Source organism: Balaenoptera acutorostrata, chromosome 10, assembly GCF_949987535.1.
Source record: "Balaenoptera acutorostrata chromosome 10, mBalAcu1.1, whole genome shotgun sequence".
Taxonomy (NCBI): Eukaryota; Metazoa; Chordata; class Mammalia; order Artiodactyla; family Balaenopteridae; genus Balaenoptera; species Balaenoptera acutorostrata.
Window position 1 is genome coordinate 79816270 of NC_080073.1, and position 10497 is coordinate 79826766.

Consider the following 10497-nt stretch of genomic DNA (forward strand, 5'->3'; position numbering starts at 1 on the left):
AAAGATCAAGTCCTCTTTTTTTTAAATTTTTTTTTAAATTAATTTATTTTTTGGCTGCCTTGGGTCTTCGCTGCTGCATGCGGGCTTTCCCTAGTTGCGGCGATCGGGGGCTACTCTTCGTTGCAGTGCGAGGGCTTCTCATTGTGGTGGCTTCTCTTGTTGTGGAGCATGGGCTCTAGCCGCACAGGCTCCAGTAGTTGTGGCACTTGGGTTCTAGGGCGAGTGGGCTCAGTAGTTGTGGTGCACGGGCTTAGTTGCTCCGTGGCATGTGGGATCTTCCCGGACCAGGGCTCGAACCCGTGTCCCCTGCATTGGCAGGCGGATTCTTAACCACTGTGCCACCAGGGAAGTCCCGGGAGGTAAATTTTAAAGAAGAAAAATGGTAGACAGAGCTTAGGGAGAAGTGGGAAGAACACATTTCATAGGTGAAATTAGCACAGAACAATAGTACAGAGGTGGGAATGAGAAAAAAAAATGAAAGACTAAGTAGTAAAGAGATTAGGCAGGTTAATATATAATCAAAGGACAGAAATATTGAGGAAACAAACACACATGATTGGGGCATATGGAATTAGATGAAGGACAGTATTGAAAGAAAGTGTTCTTCTGAGGAATTAACCTTTGTGTTTTGTGACTTTTGAATGTAGGAGAAAAAGCCATAAAGTAGTTTCAGAAGATCAGAAAACTCAAGTCCTGGTTTTTTAGTTATTAAATAAGTCAATCACTTTGAGTCGCACTTATATGTAAAATTGAGATAAAAATATCATCCCTATTTTCCTCCTAGGGTGGCTGTGAGAAGTAAGTGGAATCCTAGCAGCCCTTTGTAAAATAAAGACTACAATACAAATATGAAATGTTATTATTATTATGTTGCCCATTGAGGCAAAGTACTGGTCTTCTCTTCAGTATATCTCCTGCTAGGCTTTTCAAACTAGGAAGTTATAGAATATAGCAGAACTCAATTTAAAGTATCTGCCCTTTAGAACTTAAAAATTGAAATTTACAGCCAAATCCCAAATATAAATTTCTCCTCCCCCTCCCTCTTCCCTTCTTCCCTTCCTTCCTTCCTTCCATCTTACCCTACAGTCAGGAACTCTAAAATCTTTGAAGTGGAAATTGGAGAAAAATTGGTCTAGTACGTTGTCTACCACTTTCATTTTACAGATAAGAAAACAGAGACCAACTATTTACATAAATTCACACAGCTAATTAATGGCAAGCTCAAAACTAAATTCTGGGTCTCAGTTTCTGGGGCCATGCTATCAGTTGTGACATTTGAACACACTGTTTTGAGTTTAACTAAAAATTTCTAGAGTAAGACTATGATCACAGCTCAGTTCCTTCATAGTCGGGTGTATATGAAATATGTAGATTGAAATAGTTGAGATAAAGTTCGCAAGTTATAAATACGTTAGGATAAAAATACCACTTTAAATAATAGAAATAGATTTACTAGTATTTTATATATACAAATTTTAAAAAGTAAAAATTAAATTTAAAGCAGCTCTATTAATTTTGAATCTTATCTAATTACCTCATTATACATACTGTATATGAAGCAGTTTCAAATACATACATGCTAATAAACCCACAAGGGTAAAAATGATTTAGGAAATTATAAACATGAATTAAATGAAAAATTATTTATTTGTTTACCTCCAGCATGGTTTGATATGGCCTCTTCAGATTAAGGATGTGCAGATTTCCAATAATTGTTAAAGGTCTGGGTCCTGGAGGAAAATGTCGCTTGGAAGCTTTGGTCATGAATATTTTAATATTTAAGATAAAAATAAGAATCAGGCTCAGAATTGGAAGTATGAAAGAAGATTCAGGTCCACTCATTATCTTTAAGTAGAAGTATTATTTAAAAAAATAGAAATCTTTGTGACTGCAACCAGACAAAATCAGCAGTTTTCAATGCAAATCACAAACATGAAAGTGTTGCTAATAGTATTTGTTCTGTGCTATAGTCAACCACCTATTTTTATAATTAACATGAATTAAGCCCTACACTTTAAGCTTGCCTTATGTGAGCTTCCTTCCCTTTTCTCCCTTTCGCTTATCAGTTCCATCTGTTTTATTCAATAAAGGCTGGAGGGATTTTCTTTTCACGTAAAACAGGGATTAGTCTTAAAATTTCAGAGAAATACAACATGTTTAATCCTCAATGTGAAATCTACACTTTTACAATACAACTACTGGTATTTGGTAAGATACACCATGATCTGTGTCTGGTTGGTCACATAACAGTGTCACACCAAGAATTTCAAGGTTCTTATACAATGAATGAGCTCATACTTTTCCACTCTCTTAAAAGAGTTTCAGGGAAAGAGCACTGATTTTTAACTTAATGAGAACTGCGTGCAGATCCTAGCACAGACCTTCAGCATGTTACTCAACCTCTTTGAGCCTTCATTTCTTTATTTTAAACTGAGGAAAATAGTAATAATACATAAATGGTTGACTTGTTGTGACGAGTTAAGAATGAACAGATACACAGCTCCTGAAATATACTTAGAATTATACCTGGCATTTCTCATTTTTTTCCCCTCTTTTGTTCCCTGACGAGCATTTTCATTTGTTTATGTCCCTATCCCCTTCTGTCAGAGCTGACTCTTTCATTTTGCTGTCACTAAATTTTCTACCTTTTTATGCTACTGACTTTTAACCATGCATCTGGGAGATAGCTCATTCTAGTTGACTTGATCAAGAAAGAAATATCTTTCCCTTTTGTGTTAGAATGACTATGAAAAAGGAACTATATTAATAGCCTGGATTGAACAATCTTTTACATATTGCCTTCTTGATAACAATATTTCCTCAAGTTTTTACTGGTTGCCGTTATATTATATATTTACCTTTTAGTGTATCATTCTTTTTCTCCAAGGAATTAAAAATTCTTGAAAGCAAGGACTCTTCCCCTGACCATTCCTACCCGCTGCCCCCAACTATGGAATCCCCAATGTCTAGAACAGAACAGCTCCTGGCACTTACTGAATTGAAACTGGTCAATAAATGCAGGAGTAAATGAATGATTGAAGTCTTCTGAACATTTTGTTTCTAGAGAGTCATTCCTAGTAACATAGAATTTGCGGAAACTGAGTGACCATGAGTATCAAATTCTGTCATTTCATGGGTAATGCAGTTTAGACCCAGAGAGTTCAGGTTTGGTAAGGGTCATGCACTTCTTCCTAATAGAGCTACGATTAGGACTTAGGTCTGCTCCTGCTGCAGTGTTCTTTACAACACGTGGCTTCATGCCATGATACTAAATATACACAACTACTTGACTCCTCTGCTTGGCATGACTTTGGCTTGCTGGAACACAATCCCAGATAATCCTGTCTGGCAGGCACTAACAAAAACCTTCTTGAGCCAAGTCTAAAAGAGGCAGCTGCAGGCACAGAACAAAGGGCTGTGTTTCTTTGCATAGAAAGTGACTGTTAGTTTCAGTGATATCCACACTTAACAGTGTTCCCATCAACTAAACTCTTTTTCTAAAACAAAGGACGGAGGGAGAGACAAAAAAGAGATTCCAATCAGACCAAATGGGAGTGTGTCAGGGATTAAAATGACTTGTATCTGATTCAAATTGTTACATAATAATAGGTAATGCAATATGTAATAGATCCTAGTGATGCTGTTATTATCCCAATATTACAAATGAAAAAAATGAGGCTTTAAGAAGTTCACCAATCTGCCCAAGGTCATGTATTTATTAAGTGAGAGAATTCAAGTTTCCCTGATTCCTGGGCTATTAATTTCTTTAATATATTGCTACTTCCCAGTAGTGATTCACACATCTGGCTCTGATTAATATAGCACCTGGAAATGATGATAGCTGACCAGCAATCAAATGTTTCTTGATTGCTCTGATTCTGACTGTATAAAGAAAATTGCTGGATATATTCAACCTTATCTCCTAAGATCTGAGTGAAGAAAGCTGGGGATTTTCTGTCTACAGCTGTTAACTATTGAGAGAGGAGTAATGATTTTTCTGACCATAATTGTGGATTTACCTATATCTCTTTGCAGTTCTATCCAATTTTGCTTCATGTATTTTGAAGTTTTGTTATTAGGGGCATAAATATTTAGAATTGTTATGTCCTCTTGATTAATTGTTTTATTATTATGAAATTACCTTTTTTATAACTAGTTATATTCTTTTTTCTTAAATCTACTTTGTCCAATATTAATACAGCTCTCCCAGCTTTCTTATGACTAGTGTTAGTATGGAATATCTTTTCCTCATCCTTTTACTTTTAAGCCTATTCTTGTCTTTATATTTAAAGTGTATTTCTTGAAGGCAGCATATATTTGGGTTTTGTATTGTTTATTTAATCTGACAAGGATAAGTCTTTTAATTTGAGCCCTTAGCCCATTTATATTTGATGTCATATTGTTAAGCTATTTGTTTTCTATTTATGTTACGTGTGTTTTGCTCTTTTTTTCCTGTTTTTCTCTGTTCTTTTGGATTATCTTTTTTTTTTTAATATAAATTGATTTTATTGCCTTTGTTGGCTTATTAGCTATAAAACTGTTTTGTTATTTTAGTAGTTGCTTTAGGGTTTTAGTACACACCTTTAATTTATCATTCTCTATCTTCTAGTGATATTACACCACTCCTTATGGTATAAAAACTTATAATAGTATATGTCCATTCCTTTTTCTCTGGTCTTTATGCTACTGTTCTTATACATTTTACTTTACATATATTATAAATACCAGAGTACATTGTTATTTTGTTGTTGTTGTTTAATTTAATTATCTTTTAAAGCACTTAAATAGTAAGAAAATTTTTAAAAGTTGTATATTTGTCCAAATAATCACCATTTCAAGTGCTCTTCATTCCTTTGTGTATTATGTTTCCATCTGGTATAATTTTCTTTCTGCCTGAAAGACTTCCTTTAACATTTTTTGTAGTATGGACCTTCTGGTGATGAACTCTTCTATCTTTTATTCTTTTCAATTTATCTAAACTAAAAATACCAAGAAAAAAAAAAAAAAACCAAAAAAACCCACCCAAAAAACAGTTCACCTATTTCTCCTACTCTCTACTCCCTGCTTCTGGCAATCACCAATCTATTCTCTGTATCTATGAACATAGTTTTTTGGGGGTTTTTTTTGGTATATATATATATTTTTGTTTTGTTTTGTTTTTTTTTTTTAACTTTTGGGTTTTATTTATTTATTTATTTATGGCTGTGCTGGGTCTTCGTTTCTGTGTGAGGGCTTTCTCTAGTTGCGGCAAGTGGGGGCCACTCTTCATCGCGGTGCGCGGGCCTCTCATTATCGCGGCCTCTCTTGTTGCAGAGCACAGGCTCCAGATGCACAGGCTCAGTAATTGTGGCTCACGGGCCCAGTTGCTCCGCGGCATGTGGGATCTTCCCAGACCAGGACTCGAACCCGTGTCCCCTGCATTGGCAGGCAGATTCTCAACCACTGCGCCACCAGGGAAGCCCTGGTATATATATTTTTAGATTCTACACAAGGAGAGATAATATGTTATTTGTCTTTCTCTATCTATTTTCACTTAGCATAATGCCTTCGAGTTCTGTCTATGTTGTCGCAAATTACAAGATTTCTTCCTTTTTTAAGTCTCAACAATATTCCATTGTATACATATACCACAATTTCTTTAGTCAATAATTAAAAACTAATCTCTCAGATTTAAGACATGAACCAGAAATACAAAGAATTCCAGAAATAGGCCATCTGAGTAGAGTTTGAGATTTTTAATCAAATTGTCCAATCAATCTAAATGGTATTATTTACTACTTTAAGTGATTTTGGAATGGATAAGGTGTAAACACACCAAAAGCATTCAGTGCCTCAGAGCTGGGCTATGTTTTAGGGGTGGACCTCAGGGAGAGGGGCTTTGTGCCCTGTGCCCAAGCCTGAGATTAAAAGGGCATGGAAAGCATGAAAGGGGGGCAAGGAAGGGCAGCATTTGGCTGACAACTGGGTAGTGACTCAAAAAAAGCAGTAGAGGGGAGAGAGGCCTTCTAGTCTGTAAAAGAGGAAAAGAAAGAGAAATAAGGAAGAAAATTAGAAATAAAGAACAAACAGAAGGAAAGAAAGAAAAAATATTTTAGGTTCATAGATAGACATACTATATATATAAAATATATACATATAACATTTTTAGATTTAAGAATATTCACATGACAAAAACATATATTTATATACATATTCAGCTAAAAATCCCCTGAGAATCTTTAAAGCAAATGAGTGGGTCCCTAACTTCATTTTCATATTCACTCTTGAACTTTCCCTTATTTTTCTTGCCTCAGTGTGAATTTTAACCTAGTTTCCCTTACATAAATGTAACCTATAATCTATATAGCCCCAACATTTAGTCACATCTGTCAAATAAAAAACCAACTGAGAAAGCAGAGACTTAGTTCAAAAGGATTATTGCAAGGCAGGGAAAGGGACTATTGTAGGAGGGTGAATGCTGCGATCATAATGAAGTCCGCAAGCATCTTAGGAGTACAGAGGAGGGGTGAACAAGGCCAGGAAGGACAGGGTGCGTGGAAGCGGGGTGACAGGTGGGATAGTGTCAGAGAATGTTCACACCTCCCACCCCAAGCCAGCCTATTCTGAGCAGGGTTGTCTGCTGGCTCATGATGGGTGTGGGCCAAAGTTCAGGGCTCTGGAGGAAGGAGAGAAGCTTAACCAGTCTGTCTAACAAGCGTTTTGTTCTGATTGGTCAGTGAAATGAGTAGTTTAGGAAATAAGTTATGAGGCAAAGCATAGGAATTTGTGCCTGGCCTTGTCACAGGTAAACAAGGGGTTTTGTGAGTCTTATCTAATCATATGCGGAAAGGCTTTTTTTTTTTTTCTTTTTCTTTTTTTCAGTGAACTGTGAGGTTCCTTTAAACTTCCCTGTTTCCAGAAGCACAGGGCTTAGGTAAAATTCAACACTGTCAAATCCCTATTATCTAATGTTTGACATATTATTGAAAAAAATTGCTAAAAACTGAAAAAAAAGGATTAGAGAATAAAGATCCACACACATGCATTCATTCACCAACTTTTTGTGGTAAAGTCAAGGGCTTACCCTTGGGTCTGCTGATTGAAATTTCCTATCTTCTTCCTGGCATAAATTACACAAAAAGTGCATTGTCTAAGATATTCAGCTTCAGATTCTTTAAATAACAGAAAGAAACTAGACAAGCAATCTGAATGAAGAATCTTTCTAGATTTTTGTGTTGTTTACTTCCCAGTCTTGATTGTTGTCTTGTTTATTTTATTTTATATGTTGCTCTTGTCTGATGCAAGAGCAATTTCTTTATTTCTTTTTGTTGTTGTTGTTTTAGCAACTTGTCTTTATAGTCTTTCTAATTTAGCCAATCTAGAAATGACCACTTTCATTCATTGCACTTATAAAACAAGTGAACATTGAGTTGGATGTTTTTGAAAGGTTCTATATAGGCAAGTTACTAAAAATGCATCATTCAAATAAGGATTAAGTAAACTGATAACATATAATTGTTTGAGGTCTGGCCTTTGCTCTGAGCTTCTGGGTGGTAATCCCTGAACCTTGGAATATCCTGCTTGATAAAGTGTATTTGTTTACCTGGGAACCTTGGGCCACCTGGATGGTCTCTGGTAATAATATGGTTTATGGTGTGGTCTTTGGCTGTGTGGTAATAGCTGGTCTCTGGAGGGTAAACACTAAGGTCAGCCACGTGGGTGACCGGCCAAGTGTATGTGACAAAGCCCAAATAAAAACCCTGGAAACCAAGGCTGGGTGATCTTTCTTGTTGCCAGTACTTCATGCACATTGCCACACATCATTGCTGCTAGTAAGCCCAGTCTGCTTGACTCCACTGGGAGCGGACCACTGGAAGACTGTGTCTGGAACTTTCTTAGACGCTGTCTTATGTGCTGCTTCTTTCACCTGATTTTAATCTGTATCCTTTTGCTATTATAAACTGGAACTGCAGGCATAATAGCTTTTCTGAATTGTGTAAATCTTTCTAACAAATTATTGAAACTGAGTGTGGTCTTGGGAACTCCCAAACTTTGCACTTTCTGATAAAGTCAACATAGAAATTACCACTCACATTAAGTGCACTTGTAAAACATGAATAAGTATTGAATTGGGTGTTTCAGAAAGACTCCATATTGGCAAACTGCTAAAATTGCATCATTCAATTATTAAGTAAACTGGTAACATATACTTGTTTGAATAATATGATTACAGTAATAGAACAGACAGTTTGCTTAATTCCATGAGTTGAGTAAAATGGATGTCAGTAAATAGAACTACTGTATGTTAGTTAAGGAAATGATGGAGGCCACTGACCTTCCTATTTTTTTAATTTATTTTATTTTTTTATTTTTGGCTGCGTTGGGTCTTTGTTGCTGCGCACGGGCTTTTCTCTGGTTGCGGCGAGCAGGGGCTACTCTTCGTTGCGGTGCGTGGGCTTCTCAATGCGGTGGCTTCTCTTGTTGTGGAGCACGGGCTCTAGGTATGTGGGCTTCAGTAGTTGTGGCCCACGGGCTCTAGAGCGCAGGCTCAGTAGTTGTGGCACACGGGCTTTGTTGCTGCACGGCATGTGGGATCTTCCTGGACCAGGGCTCGAACCCGTGTCCCCTTCATTGGCAGGCGGATTCTTAACCACTACACCACCAGGGAAGCCCCTGACCTTCCTATTTTATTCTACAAAATAATTGGCCTATAATCTTCAAAAGTGTCAAGGTCATAAAAGTCAAAGACAGACTGAGGAACTGTTACAGACTAAGGGACTAGAGAGAAATGACAACTAAAGGCAAAAATGTGATTCTGAACTGGATCCTTTTGCTGTTTAGGGCATCATTGGGACATTTGGTGAAACTTTAATTGGGTCTCAGGATTTGATAGTTGCTATGGACTGAATTGTGTTTCTCAAATTCATGTTGAAGCCCTAACCCCCAATGTGACTGTATTTAGAGACAGAGATTTTAGGAAGTAATTAAAGTTAAAGGAAGTCATAAATGTGAGGTCCTAATCTGACAGGATTGGTTTCCTTATAAGAAGGCAAAGAGCTTTCTCTTGTTTCTCTGTGCTCACACAATTAGGAAAGGCCATGTGAGCACACAAAGAGAAGGCAGACATCTACAACCCAGGAAGAGGGTTCTCACCAGAAACCAAATTGACCAACACCTTGATCTTGGACTTCCAGCTTCCAGAGCTATGGGAAAATAAATTTCTGTTGGTTAAGCTTCCCAAACTATGGTATTTTGTTATGGCAGCCCGAGCTAACAATGGTCATAGTTTAGCAATGTTAATTTCCAGATTTTGATGATTATATTCTGGTTGAGAGAATATTTGTTAATAGGAAATACATACTAACATATTCAGGGATAATGAGGCCAGAAACTTAAAAGGTTCAGGAAACAAACAGTTCCTTGTACTCTACTTCTAACTTTTTCTGAAAGCTTGAGATTGTTTCAAAATAAAAACTTGTGGAAAGTCTAGTTATTTCAAAGAGGCATTGAGCAAAATATCCAAGTATTTTCTGAGGACATTTGGTCATACTTTAATAGGTTTCATTTTAGGAGGATACCAATAAAATATGCAGAAAGCTGACATTTGAATTTATGTTGATGAAACAATTTACAAAAATATCAAGGAGCCGCTTTATTGAAGTATAGTTGATGTACAGTATTATATGTCACAGGTGTACAATATAGTGATTCATAATTTTTAAAGGCTATACTCCATTTTTAGTTATTATAAAATATTGGCTGTATTTCCTGTATTGTACAATATATCCGTGTAGCTTATTTTATACATAATAGTTTGTATCTTTTTTTTAATGTAATTTTTTTTTTTTTTTTTTGGCCACACCACAGAGCTTGTGGGATCTTAGTTCCCCAGCCAGGGATTGAACCCGTGCCCCCTGAAGCATTGGGAGCACGGAGTCTAAACCATAGGACCGCCCGGGAAGTTCCATGCATCTTTTTTTTTTTTTTTTTTTTTTGTATTTTGGCTCTGCCAGGTCTTAGTTGTGGCACGTGGGATCTTCATTGAGGCATGCAGGATCTTTAGTTGAGGCATGTGGGATCTAGTTCCTTGACCAGGGATCGAACCCGGACCCCCGGCTTTGGGAGCACAGAGTCGTAGCCACTGGACCACCAGGAAAGTGCCCGCCCCCCTTTTTATAAAATAGGGAATGTTTCATGAATTTGAGTGTCATCCTTGTGCAGGGGCCATTGCTAATCTTCACTATATCATTCCAATTTTAGTATACGTGCTGCCCAGTCGAGCATTCAAGTAGCCACTTTAGAATAAATGTTTTTTTTGAAACCTGTTGACCTGCATATCCAAATGAACTCTCTGGAGACCCTCTGAATGTTGCCTTATGATCAGAGGAACAAGGAGGACTTGGGACATCCTGGTGTCGAAAATGATTCTTTGTGATGATCAGCAAGAGTGGGGACAGTGGACTTTTATAGGTGAACTTTTTCAAAAAGCCCATTTGAAAGAGAAACTGATGCAGGTTT

At 37.0% G+C, this 10497-nt stretch overlaps 1 non-coding gene across 1 annotated transcript; it reads right to left on the minus strand.

The window, feature by feature from the left end:
• Positions 1 to 10155: 10155 nt before the first annotated feature.
• Positions 10156 to 10263, minus strand: LOC114235510 (U6 spliceosomal RNA). Its single transcript, XR_003621668.1, has one exon. It is a non-coding gene; the product is annotated as a U6 spliceosomal RNA (small nuclear RNA).
• Between the last annotated feature and the right edge of the window lie 234 nt (positions 10264 to 10497).